Source organism: Labeo rohita, chromosome 4 (genome assembly GCF_022985175.1).
Source record: "Labeo rohita strain BAU-BD-2019 chromosome 4, IGBB_LRoh.1.0, whole genome shotgun sequence".
NCBI lineage: Eukaryota > Metazoa > Chordata > Actinopteri > Cypriniformes > Cyprinidae > Labeo > Labeo rohita.
The window spans coordinates 18,100,417-18,113,970 of NC_066872.1; the positions used below are offsets into that span (position 1 = coordinate 18,100,417).

The 13,554-nt window shown below is 34.2% G+C and overlaps 1 pseudogene; it reads right to left on the bottom strand.

Annotated features, from left to right (window-relative positions):
• Positions 1 to 1,302: 1,302 nt before the first annotated feature.
• LOC127164185 (NACHT, LRR and PYD domains-containing protein 3-like) lies at positions 1,303 to 12,408 on the bottom strand (annotated as a pseudogene).
• Positions 12,409 to 13,554: the final 1,146 nt, after the last annotated feature.

A 13,554-nucleotide genomic window follows, 5' to 3' on the forward strand; every position in this document is an offset into this window, starting at 1 on the left:
GTATTAATGGCAGCATTTCACACATAGATTAAGGTACATCTGAACAGTGATTTCCAATAATAAAATCCAAATGTCAAAAAATGGCGTTTATCGCGTTTTGCAACCAAACTCTTCACATGTTGATCACAATTTTTTATATTCTTATTCTTTTTCATTTTTCATACAAACACAAACACACACCTCCACAGCCACTTTAATAAGTGTGTCTCACACCTCTCCTGCTCACTGCCAGCAATGTGATTTTGTGTTTTTTTTTTTTTTTTTTTACATTTGTGTTGTGTCACTTTGGTAAAAAAAAAGAAAAAAAAAAAAAGAACATGCTAAAATTTTAAATGTGATTTCATGTTTTGAAAGTGAAGTGATTGTTTTCAGTTACTTACAGAACTGATCTGGATTCTTTAACCACAGGTAACAGATTCTGAAGAACTTCATCTGCAGTATGCTGTGCTCCAATGAACTGTTTTAGATCTAACACATCCATCTTCTGCTCTGATGTCAGCAACACATAAACCAAAGCTGACCACTGTGAAGAGAAGAGTTTGGTTTCTTTTATTTCTCCAGATTTCAGATAATCTTGGATCTCCTCCATCAGTGAATCATCACCCAGTTCATTCAGACAGTGAAACAGATTGATGGATTTCTCAGCAGAGCGATTCTTCCGGATATTCTGTTTGATGTACTCAACTGTTTTCATTTTGTTGTAGGAGCAGATTCCTGTTTGTGTAAATAGTTTTTGTAAGAGAGTCTGATTGAACTCTACTGAGAGACCCAGAAAAAAACGCAGGAAAAGATCTAGATGTCCATTCTTACTCTGTAAAGCCTCATCCACAGCTGTCTGATGTAGCTCAGATAATGAACTGTATTTCTTCTGGTTAAAAATCTTAGACAACAGACTTTGTTTGTTTTGTTCAAATACATTTCTCTTCTTGACTGTAAAAGAGAGATGTGCATATAGAGCTGCTAGATGTTCCTGAAGGCTCAGATGAACAAAGCAGAAGACTTTTCCCTGATACAAGCCCAACTCCTCTCTGAAGATCTGAGTGCACAAGCCTGAGTACACTGATGCTTCTCTCACATCAATGCCACACTCTCTCAGGTCTTCCTCATAGAAGATCAGGTTGCCTTTCACAAGCTGCTGAAAAGCTAGTTTGCCCAGTTTGAGGATCATGTCTTCATCTGTCACATTCTTCTCATAGTCCTTCTCATGTTTGATGTTGGTCTGAAGGATCAGGAAGTGTGTGTACATTTGAGTGAGAGTCTTGGGAATCTCTCCACTCTCTGCTTGACTCAACATCTTCTCTAGAACAGTGGCTGAGATCCAGCAGAACACTGGGATGTGACACATGATGAAGAGGCTCCTTGTTGACTTCAGGTGTTTGATGATTCTTTTAGCCAGTCTCTTTTTACTGATTTTCTTCCTGAAGTATTCCTCCTTCTGTGGCTCATTGAAGCCTCGTACCTCTGTCACTCGATGGACAAACTCAGAGGGAATGAGATCAGCTGCTGCTGGTCTGGAGGTGATCCAGATGAGAGCTGAGGGAAGCAGATTCCCAGCAATGAGGTTCATCAGCAGCACATCAACTGATGCTGATTGAGATATATTACAGAGTTGCACTTTGTCCTTAAACTTCAGAGACAGACGACACTCATCCAGACCATCAAAGATGAACAATACTTTATATTCCTCAAAGGATATTTCCATTTCTTTTGTTTTGGAGAAAAAGAAACTAAGAAGACCTAAAAGGCTGAGTTTTTTGTCCCTCAGCAAGTTGAGCTCTCTGAAAGGAAGTGGAAATATGAGCTGGACGTCCTGATTCTCTTTCCCCTCAGCCCAGTCCAGGATGAATTTCTGCACAGAGACTGTTTTTCCAATGCCAGCGACTCCCTTTGTCAACACAGTTCTGATGGGTTTATCTTGTCCAGGTAAAGGTCTTAAGATGTCATTGCATTTGATCGGGGTGTCCTCTATTGCTGCTCTCCTGGATTGTGTCTCAATCTGTCTCACCTCATGCTCATTATTGATCTCTCCACTCTCACTTTCTGTGATGTAGAGCTCTGTGTAGATCTCATTCAGCAGTGTTGGGTTTCCCTGCGTAGATGTTCCCTCATACAGACGCTCAAACTTCTTCATCAGATCTGATCTAAACAAGTTGAGGACTTCATTGCTTTAAAATAAAAAATGCCACATTATTACAAGAGTACACTAATTATCACAATATCTTACACATTCTGTATCATATCCTTAAGTCATATCTCATATGGAAATGCATAGACACACAGCTGGGCTCTGGTTCCAATCTCTTCTGATGAAGTAAGCTAAAACAGAGAGAAAAGAAGCTATTTCTATAAATTACTGTATCCATCAAATCAGCTATTCTAAAAACAAACAAAAAAAAAGAAAAGAAAGAGCACTTTACAGAGCTCTTTACAGTTATTTCCTTCATGCCAGGGATGTCAAACTCATTTTAGGTTTAGGTAATGGTTTTTTTTTTTTTTTTTGTAAATATTTTTAAGATGATGTTAGCTCATTCTATGTTTAGGGTGTGTAATACTGACACAAACGATCTCTCTATATTTTTGGGGATTTTTTTTATAACAATTAGTATTTTACTGGGTGCATTTTTGAGCTAGTAACTTGGTTGGACTGTCTTAACTGCCAGTAGACACTGGCATATACATTAAAAAGATTCATTAATAAGAGCTTATTCATTTAGAAATTAAGTGACTGTTTTTATGATTGGGCCATTCCCAGAGGAAAAATGTATTATTCAGTGGCTGCTCTTCGTTATTTGTTGTGATTCTCATAAATCTCCCATTTTAATATCAACAGCATTTCAGATGTTTCTCTTAAAATTCCTTAATAAAAATAAAAGTAGACACAATTGAGACATGAGAAATATTTGCAAAAAATAAAAAAATCGACTCCATTTACCATGACTGTCCAAATTAGTAAAATTTAGCAGTGACATTGCCTTTAAAATAAGCCATCAACATTGAGACGGGATTCGAACTTGGGTTGCCACAAGTACAGTTGTGCTACATGTCAGTGCACTAACCACAAGGCTATTGACACAGACAATGTTTAATCATTTAAGGTTGGTTTAATAATTGATGGCCTATATGGAAAACCAAATGTAGCTTATTATTGACTGCATTAAACATAGGCTAACATTGCATAAAACATCAACTATACAAAGCTGTCTCATAAGCATATATAGTTACAAACTAAATTTACTATTCCACACCTTTTTCGCATACTTCGTTTGAAGTGTGTTTTTTTGCCGTGCCCATGTTGAGCATTTACTCGTTGCGTGCATAGCAGTGATTGTTAACAAACCAAGTCCATTTTTGCAGTGCTGAACACACTGTATTAAAGGGCATTGCTCTATTAATTACATCATAGATGCATGTAAAGTAATTTTAGCTATAGGGTAAAGCAAGGAAAAGTACCCTACAAGTACCCTAACCCCCCCCCCAAAAGTTGTGTTTACATGTTTTGCCACTTGTTTGAGCATCCTAATATATAAATGTAATATATAAATCAGTACAAAAGTAAAATGCATTTAAAAATATTGCGCTTAAACATGAATGTCTATGAATGGTAGTATTACTGTCAAAAGATAATCACTAAGCAGAGAGAGAAAAAAATATATACAGCTACGAATTGCACACGGTTAAAGAGATTTCAGTCTTGATTTTTCTTTCCTCTAGGTTTGTTCAAAAACAGATTCATTTAGCAATAAAACATCACAGTGTTGCCAGAGATGTTCTGGATTTGTTTAAAACTATTTTAGTTGGTGAAACAAAAAAAAAAAAAACAACATTAGGCCTAAAATGTAACTTATTACTGACATCACCCTGCTTAGCTTCAGTGGAAAACCAGTCTTGGGCTACAGTGTGACGTGGCTGTGATGCATCTCAAATAAATGGGCAATTTGTTCCACTTTAAATAGAAAATATTGTAGTGAATACACTGTATTTAAATTTCAAAATAATGTTTTATTTATTATTTTATATTATTGTTCAAATCATCCATTAGGCCTGATTGGAAACCTTTATGGGCTGTATTCGGCCCATGGGTTGTATGTTTGACACTCCTGCTTTACACTATGTTTATACATAAACTATGTGTGTGACATTATCAGATACAGATAAGAAAAATAACCACAAAAAAGCATGATCAAATGATCAAATAAATAGCATACTATAAGAATATTTTTATTCAAATTATATATAACTCAGTTATACCTGAGTCCAGGTTGTCTATCTCCACTCTTAAATTTTACTGGCGGATTCATAGAGCAGTCACTCTTCATAGACACACAGCTGGGCTCTGCTTCTGATCTCTTCTGGTGAACTGAACTAAAACAGAGAGGAAAAAAAGAGTTGTTGTTTTTTTGAAGTTACAACATCAAACAAAACAGCTTTTCATTTATCATGAACAAACTCACTTTAAAGAACACTTTATATTAAGTTTTTTTTACACTATGTTTATATAAAAAGTGTGTCACATTATCAGACAGATAAAAAAAAAAAAAAAAAAAAAAAAAAAAAAAAAACAAACAAAAAAAAAAACACAAAGCACAAAGAATTTCTTGTTAAAAACACATCATGAAATAAATAACATACTATTAGAATATTTTTTAATACAAATTATATGCAACTCAGTTATACCTGAGTCCAGGTTGTCTATCTCCACTCTTAAATTTTAGTGGCGGATTTATAGACCAGTCACTCTTCATAGACACACAGCTGGGCTCTGCTTCTGATCTCTTCTGGTGAACTGAACTAAAACAGAGAGGAAAAAAAGAGTTGTTGTTTTTTTGAAGTTACAACATCAAACAAAACAGCTTTTCATTTATCATGAACAAACTCACTTTAAAGAACACTTTATATTAAGTTTTTTTTACACTATGTTTATATAAAAAGTGTGTCACATTATCAGACAGATAAAAAAAAAAAAAAAAAAAAAAAAAAAAAACAAGCAAACAAAAAAACACAAAGCACAAAGAATTTCTTGTTAAAAACACATCATGAAATAAATAACATACTACTAGAATATTTTTTAATACAAATTATATGCAACTCAGTTATACCTGAGTCCAGGTTGTCTATCTCCACTCTTAAATTTTAGTGGTGGATTTATAGACCAGTCACTCTTCATAGACACACAGCTGGGCTCTGCTTCTGATCTCTTCTGGTGAATTGAACTAAAACAGAGAGAGAAAAAAAAAGGTTTTTTTTGTTTTGTTTTGTGTTTTTAAGTTACAACACCAAACAAAATCAGCTTTTCATTTATCATGATCAAACTCACTTTAAAGAACACTTTATATTAAGTTTTTACACTATGTTTTTATAAAAAGTGTGTCACATTATCAGACAGATAAAAACAAAAAAAAAACAAACAAAAAAAAAAAAAACAAAGCACAAAGAATTTCTTGTTGAGAACACATCATGAAATAAATAACATACTATTAGAATATGTTTTAATACAAATTATATGCAACTCAGTTATACCTGAGTCCAGGTTGTCTATCTCCACTCTTAAATTTTAGTGGCGGATTTATAGACCAGTCACTCTTCATAGACACACAGCTGGGCTCTGCTTCTGATCTCTTCTGGTGAATTGAACTAAAACAGAGAGAGAAAAAAAAAGTTTTTTTTTGTTTTGTTTTGTTTTTTTAAGTTACAACACCAAACAAAATCAGCTTTTCATTTATCATGATCAAACTCACTTTAAAGAACACTTTATAATAAAGTTTTTTTCAGACTATGTTTATATAAAAAGTGTGTCACATTATCAGACAGATAAAAACAAAAAAAAAACAACCAAAAAAAAAAAAAAAAAAAAAAAAAAAAAAAAAAAAAAAAAAAACACAAAGCACAAAGAATTTCTTGTTGAAAACACATCATGAAATAAATAACATACTATTAGAATATTTTTTAATACAAATTATATGCAACTCAGTTATACCTGAGTCCAGGTTGTCCATCTCCACTCTTAAATTTTAGTGGCGGATTTATAGACCAGTCACTCTTCATAGACACACAGCTGGGCTCTGCTTCTGATCTCTTCTGGTGAACTGAACTAAAACAGAGAGAAAATAAAATGATTTTTTATTACTAAATGTGATTTAAAACAGAGCAGAAAAGAAAATGATACATTTAGTCCTGGTCACATCTCATGACATCTTTTTCAGTTTTTGGTTCATTTAGATGTTTTTAAAAAATGGCTGCCAAAGGAAATGAATAGGAAATACAAAGAAATATGAAAATACAGAGCATTTGTTGGGGGTACAATCTACAAATCAGCAATCTACAAAAACAAAACACAACAGTGAAAGTGTAAAACTAAAACATCAAGAGTTCAAAACACACACACACAGAGTCTCAGACTGTTTACTAATAAGTTGAGCCAGAAAACACAACTAAGAAGTTGAAAAGTAATCAAAACCAGATTAATCAAGTTCTGATCAAGCATTCCTGTTTATTTTTGTTACAGTTTCATTAAGTAATTAATTAATCAATTTTTTTTTTTTTTTTTTGCATTTTTTAATTTTTTTTTATTCTGCTTGAATGGTTTAAAAACCTTGGCCTGTGTTCACAAAACATCTTAAGTTTAAAAGTAGCTCATAACTTGCAGATTTAGGAGAAAATCTGAAAAATAATGGGTGTGTCATTCCTAAATTTAGGACTCCTATATTTTAAAAAAACATTTAGTGCTTAAACTAGCTCCTAAATCTGTGAAACATTAGGAGTAGTGAAGAGGACAATACAAACAATTACAGAAATTGTAGTGCCATTACAATCATTACAGAACATTACAGGTTTCCTCTAGTATGATATGGGACATTTTCAATTAGAATTTAGTGTGTTTAACAAGTCACTGATAGAAGGTCACCAATTACCAGTGGAGACCAACAAGCACCATTACAGATACCAGTACAATAAAACCAGTACAGTCTTTTTTGGTTTTGGAGGTTATCGCAATTTAAATTTTTTTTCCTTGATTTTTTCCTTGCTTTTATTAACAAGTTGTGCAAGAAGTAATAGCTGTTCTTGTGTCCAGCTTTGTTTTCTTTTATGCTTGCATGTCTTCCTATCAGCCATGAAGGTTGTTAGCTGAACATTAACTTGTTTAACTAGTGATACTTAGCCTGCAATCTTTATTGGAATGTGACAAAATATTTATTTTAAGATCTTTATTTGAATATGGCGACATAATATGGCACTCTACAATATTTCTATGAGTAAATCTCTGACAGAGACCCCTCCCCCTATCAGCCAATCACTGTGTGCATAAGAAAGTATTCTGAGATCATCCATAGCAACTAGGTCAACCCCGCCCTTACTCTTAGCTTAAGACTTCTCTCTGTTCTTTAGTAAAAGTTTCTCTCAGCAGCTTTGTGAATAGGTTTTAAGAGAAAACTCTTAGCTAAAAACCTTTACTGTTATTTAGGAGAACTTTTAGTGGTAAGATAAAATGTTTTGTGAATATGGGCCCTGGAATGTTTAAACTGGCAAAACTTAAAAACATGTGCAGATACATTTCATCAACTGTCCTGAGTGTCTTTTTAAAGCTAAATATAGTAAGTTAGCAGCCTAAGCCATGTGCTGGGGCTCAGCCCCTGACAGCCCCAGCCCAATTTAACTTCTCCGTATACACTTTTGTCCTATAATTTGGATGTGCATATTGTTTCTTAACACAAACTCAAAATAAAAAGAGGTGCCACTAAAAAAACATTATTTAAAATGATTAATGAAGAACCTTCTGGTTCTGACTTGCAGCTGAAATTTTAATATATGCAATATATGCTATTATAAAGTATAAACTAGGGATGCCCCCTAATATTTGACTAACCGTTGGTCAATGAGAAGAGGCTAGGTCGTCCAAAAGGATATTAGTCGCTTAGGTGCAGAAAAAAAAATGTTTTATTTTATGTTCCAGTTTGATTCAGGATTTTTTAATGTTCTGTATTGTATTTTTGTTGTTGTTTTATTTTAATGTGTTAAATGCCAATAAATATCTTTTGGGGAATATATATATTTAATTTATTTAATTAAAATAAAATGATTATACGATTATTGTTCCTGGTCAGTTTTAACTGTGGAAAAACTTGAGTGTGATTCCCATATGAACTCAAAGTACCTGTATCCTGGGAACAAATCTTCATCTCCAGATGTTTGATTGTAATCCATGATGGATCTGAAATGTTTGATCTCTTCCACTGACTCTAGATGGAAGTGACAAACAATCACAAAAACAAATTAGTTAATTAATTACCTAATTAATTAAACAACATTCGGTCCGTTCACCACCAGATGTCGCCATCTCATTACATTCACGTTACCCAAACTGTTGCACCACACCCGGACTACGTTCCCCATCATCCATTGCGGTGATCACCTGCATCCAATCAGAGACTCTATATAAGCCTTGGACTTCCTCTCACTATTGTACTGTATTAGCATCCATATGAAGCCTTGTTCTAGTTACCCGTGTTCTTGTCTAGTTCCCTGAGTTTTGAAACTACGCCTTGTTATCTTGTTTTGTCTGTATCGCCGGCAGATCTTTGGAACTCTAGCCTGTCTTATTGGAATACCCCTTTTGCCTAGCCCTTTGGATTACGTTCGTCATTTAATCGACCCTCACCTGCCTTACGGACTACTCTTTTGTCTTGCTCTAACATACCTGTCTGCCGATGTCTGACCCTGTCTGTTTGACCATATCTCTGTCGAAGTTCAATAAAGCTCTGCAGATGGATCCACCCGCTTCACGTCTCCTTCACTACATTACAATATCATTATAAATCATTCTGTTTAACATTTAAAGAGATTCTGCATTGTACAGAGTAGATTCTCTCTGCTCAAAATGGTGAAATATCAACTCCATTTTTTTTTTGGCCAAAGCAATAACATTGATCTGTTGTAAGTAATCTGGTAGTTTTTACTGGCAGATCAAGTAATACGTTGTACAAATGGGGGATATGTTACACGATAATTTTCTATACCAGGGCAGTTTAAACTTAGTGAAATTATTTATAAAATATTATACTCCCCGGTGGAACTGTTATCGCACAGGACGCGCCTTCCCGGAAGAAGGCGAACAGTTCTTCAACTTTTAGTTTTGATATTTACGGGTGCCCTGGAGGTGGGTCAGGGAGCTTTGGGAGCCATGGCGGGTCAGAGAGTTCAGGAATCTATGGCAGGTCAGGGAGCTCGGGGGAGCCATGGTCGAGCAGACAGCCCTAGGAACAATGGTAGAGCAAGGAACTCAGGAGGCCATGGTGAAGCAGCCTCCATGGCCTTGGGCCTTGGGCCTTGGGCCTTGGGCCTTGGGCCTTGGCCCTTGGCCCGGCCACTGTGGGTATGGGCATATGCCATTTATTTATATGCTATTTATTTATTGTTATTAGCCTATCTATATACATTCATTTTATGTGTCTGTAATGTAATAATGCAATTTATATACTTTTTAATCTCACTCATTTTGTCTTACTCTCCCTGACTTTTTCCGGTTCATGGCAGTTACCCTAAATGTCTTGATCCAGAACACACAGAGTTCAGGCACAGAAAGACAAGACAAGCGTTTGAGATTAAAAAGTATATAAATTGTATTATTTTAATGGAAGGAACAGATTTTTTTTGCTAGATAAGACCCTTCTTCCTCAGCTGGGATCTAATCTCTTTATGACTGAAGAAAGAAAGGCATGAACATCTTGGATGACAAGGGGGTGACTAAATTATCTGTAAATTTTTGTTCTGGAAGTGGACTTCTCCATTAAATATTCAATTAATAATGAATTTTGTCCAGTTTTAGGTAACTTGTGGTGTCATTTAAATTCAACTGTCCAGCAGACAATAAAATAATAATAATAATGATAATGAAAATAATAATAATAATAATAATACAGCTGATGCAGTGGTGGAGGTTCAGTGCTGCTTGGCTGAGTCAAACATTCCAAGAGGAGAGAACCCTCTAAAATACTGGGCAACACATAAAAGGTTTTACTTTTCAATACATCCGGTTGGAAAGTTTCAAAGCTTCATCTCACCATCACTAGTAAGCAGTTCTTAAGCAAAGACGATATAACAGTCCTAGTAAAGAAGAGACCAGACAATCACAGGTGCAGGTGATTGCATCTGTCTATCCTGGAAAAGCTTTCACTTTATATAACTATATGAATATGATTTTGAGGAGAAATCCATGCCTCCGCACCCAGTACTAGAGGGAGTTATGGCTAAGGAGGTGGAAACTTACAAGCAAAATCCAGTGTTACAGTCTATAAACATGATCATGGGTTTATTTATTGTTTAATTATTTTATGAAATGCACAGTATATTTAAACATTTCTGTAAGCAGATATTCATTCATTCATTCTGGCTGCAAGAGGAAAATAAAAGTAAAAGACATTCTGAATGAAGATTACACAATGAACATAAAGATGAGATATTTCCCCCTAAATTAAAAAAGACACTGCATGAGTAATATTTAAGACTGAATTACATTACATTAAAATTATGTCAACCACAGTCAAGGCCCGAAAGGTACCAGAAACATTTAAAAATTACATCCTTACCACCTTGCTGTGCCTTGACTGTGGTAGGACACTTGCTGTCTATGGAGGGTCGGAGAGCTCTCGGATTTCATCAGAAATATGTTAATTTGTGTTCTGGTGTTATGGGTTTGGATTGACATGAGGGTAAGTAATAAATTTATTAAATTTTCTTTTTTGGGTGAACTGTCCATTTAAGGGAATAAAGCAAATGGTGTAGGTTGTAACAACAGTACTTTAATGTACAGCGATTTCATAGAATTTTTTATAAAAGTTTGAAAAAATATATATACAGAATATTAGAGTAAAACTTTTAATTGTAATCCATATAAACTTTTATTCAGAAACCATATTTGTCCATATTTAATCATGTTTTGATGTATGCTTCATGTGTAAGTTAGTATTTTATGGTTACTTGCATTAATGATTATGTTACGTTCACTGCATCTGAAGACTTGACTTTGTTTAAAATCTTAGGCTACTACACTGTGCAAACAATGATAAAAAGTTAAAAATGCTAAAAAAAAAAAAGGGGGCCAAATTATGCAGTAACATACCACTTTCCATTCTAATATAGTTAAAAAATAATGCATTCTGCACAATATTTGTTGTTTGCTACAGAATCAAGCAATACAGAATATACAGCATTCAGAGTCCAAACTCAAAGTCTCAAATCACACCTTATATTCACTATTGCCTACATAAAAGAGTAATAAAATCCACTTGACAGAGTGAATAAAAAACAAGTGAATTCAGACACTGACTGAAGAGTGACATTAGCGATAAACTGGCAGCTAACAAACAGAATCACTGAAAGAACAAGAACAGAAAAAAGAGATGAGCAGAAAAACAACTACAAGTTCCAGCCACACAGAGTGAATGAAATTAACTGAAATTAAATGCAAAACACCTGAACACACAGTCAGAGCAGAGCCCGCAAAGTGCTACGAGAGACAGTGTTGGTGGAGGGTCGAACAGGCTTTTAGATTACCTCTGTTTCATTTAATTCATTTCTGAGACAACCTTACGGTACAAAGCAGATTACAGTAATTAAGAACGTAAACAATTTATTTACAGTTAGAAACCATAGTGGTTTCATATGCTTCTATACACAATTCATAAATAACCATAAAAACTATGAAAGGAACTATAAAACATGTCTGAGGTTTGCCTCATGCAGTCTGCATAGAATCATGAAACACTTCCCTAGAAATCTCTTAAGATCTTACCAGAGCATTATTAACAACTCCACAAACAACCACCAGCTTCACTTATTGCAGACCAGTTTGACTACTTTCATACATTATGTCAACGAAACTTCACCTCTGCTGTACATTATGATAATCTATTTCTCCTCAGTCTTTTTCTTTAATCTTCCGCTGATCATCTTCTCAGACTTCTGATATGTGCTAATTTATGTCAGAGATTACAGAATTATCCCATAAGTAACAGTTTTATTTTCTACATCATGAGTAAAATATTAATTTTAAAATAAATACATTTTGACCCTGCTGATTTCTGTTATTATAACTGTAATCTGAAGATAATATATTTCTTGGTAACATTCAACACAATTGATACTGATGTTGCTTTTGAGACAGTCATGTGTTATGTAAAACTGGAAAGTGAAAATGAGTGGTCGCTACAGCTTACTCAATTACTGAATACACTCATGATTAAACCAAATAGTTTTTAGTGTGCTGTGGCTTACATTTATGTTTCATGTAACACATTTACATAAAAAGGGTATTTTTAAGATTACCTGTAGAGTTTCCTGCATATCAAGTTGTTCCTCTTCATGAAAGCAGTGAGTGTTGGGTGGAGCCAGTGATTTTATAGAGATCAAAGATGACTTTTCTTCTGTACTCTTTCTGTAAATTCAGGTCATAGTACAAACTAACACAAAATATTGTAAAACAGAGACAACTGTGGATTATATGGCTTGATGTATAACTGTTGTGTATACTAAGGTCTTATAATTTTTATTTTATTAAACAAATTCTATTTTTCCTAAAACTCTTTTTATCGATTATTTTCATTTTCATTTTCACTAATTCAGTTTTCTGCTTCAGTGTTCAAATTTCATCAGTATACAAGCAGTATACAAACTCACTGAATCTTTAATATCACTAGGCTGTGGCTGTAAAAAGTTCATATGTAATATCCAGTCTGCTTATTTGCCTGCTATATTCAGTCTGCTTCTTTGACTACAGTAATATTCAGCTGGCAAGTCTGTCTGCTTGATTACATATCGTGTCTGACAAATGAATATGCTGAAGTTTGTTTTTTGTTTCTTTGTTCTTTTTTCTTGAAACACATTTGCACAACATGTGGTGAATATAGGGGCTGTTTTATATTTTTATTTTAAGGTTTTCGGACCCCAAGATTCAACTAATCTCTAATAATATTTAGTTGATTGGAACTTTATAAAGGGGTCATGGGATGCCTATTTTCCACAAGTTGATATGATTCTGTAGTGTCTTAATGAAAAGTCTATAATATACTTTGGTTAAAAATTCTCAAATGCCAAAATAAGCTCTGCAAAATCATCTCATTTTGGTCGAAGCTGCTTTAAATGCAAATGAGCTCTTTAATTATTGCCCTGATGGTGGAAATGGGGATTTGCAGTGGTATTTTCTTACAACCACTTTCTATTTTGTGAAGCACAACAATCTTGTTTTGCACATCAGAACTTTATTCTTTGGTTTTATTCCTTGTGATAGAGGATTAGGGGAATTTGGCCTTTGTGTTCCTCATATTTACAGTCCTGTGGAACAGGAAGTCATGGCTGGACAACTTCATGCTCCTACAGTACCCTTACCAAAAAGTAGTATAGTTCAAGTTCATTTTATTAAGTATATTTCAGTAAAGTTCAAGTATATTTTTAAGTATATTTTATGTAGTAAACATACAGATATTAGTGTACTAGTAGTATACTTGTAATTGTACTATTTCAGTACTCCTTTTGAATAAATTGGCCCACTTTCTAGTGTATAAA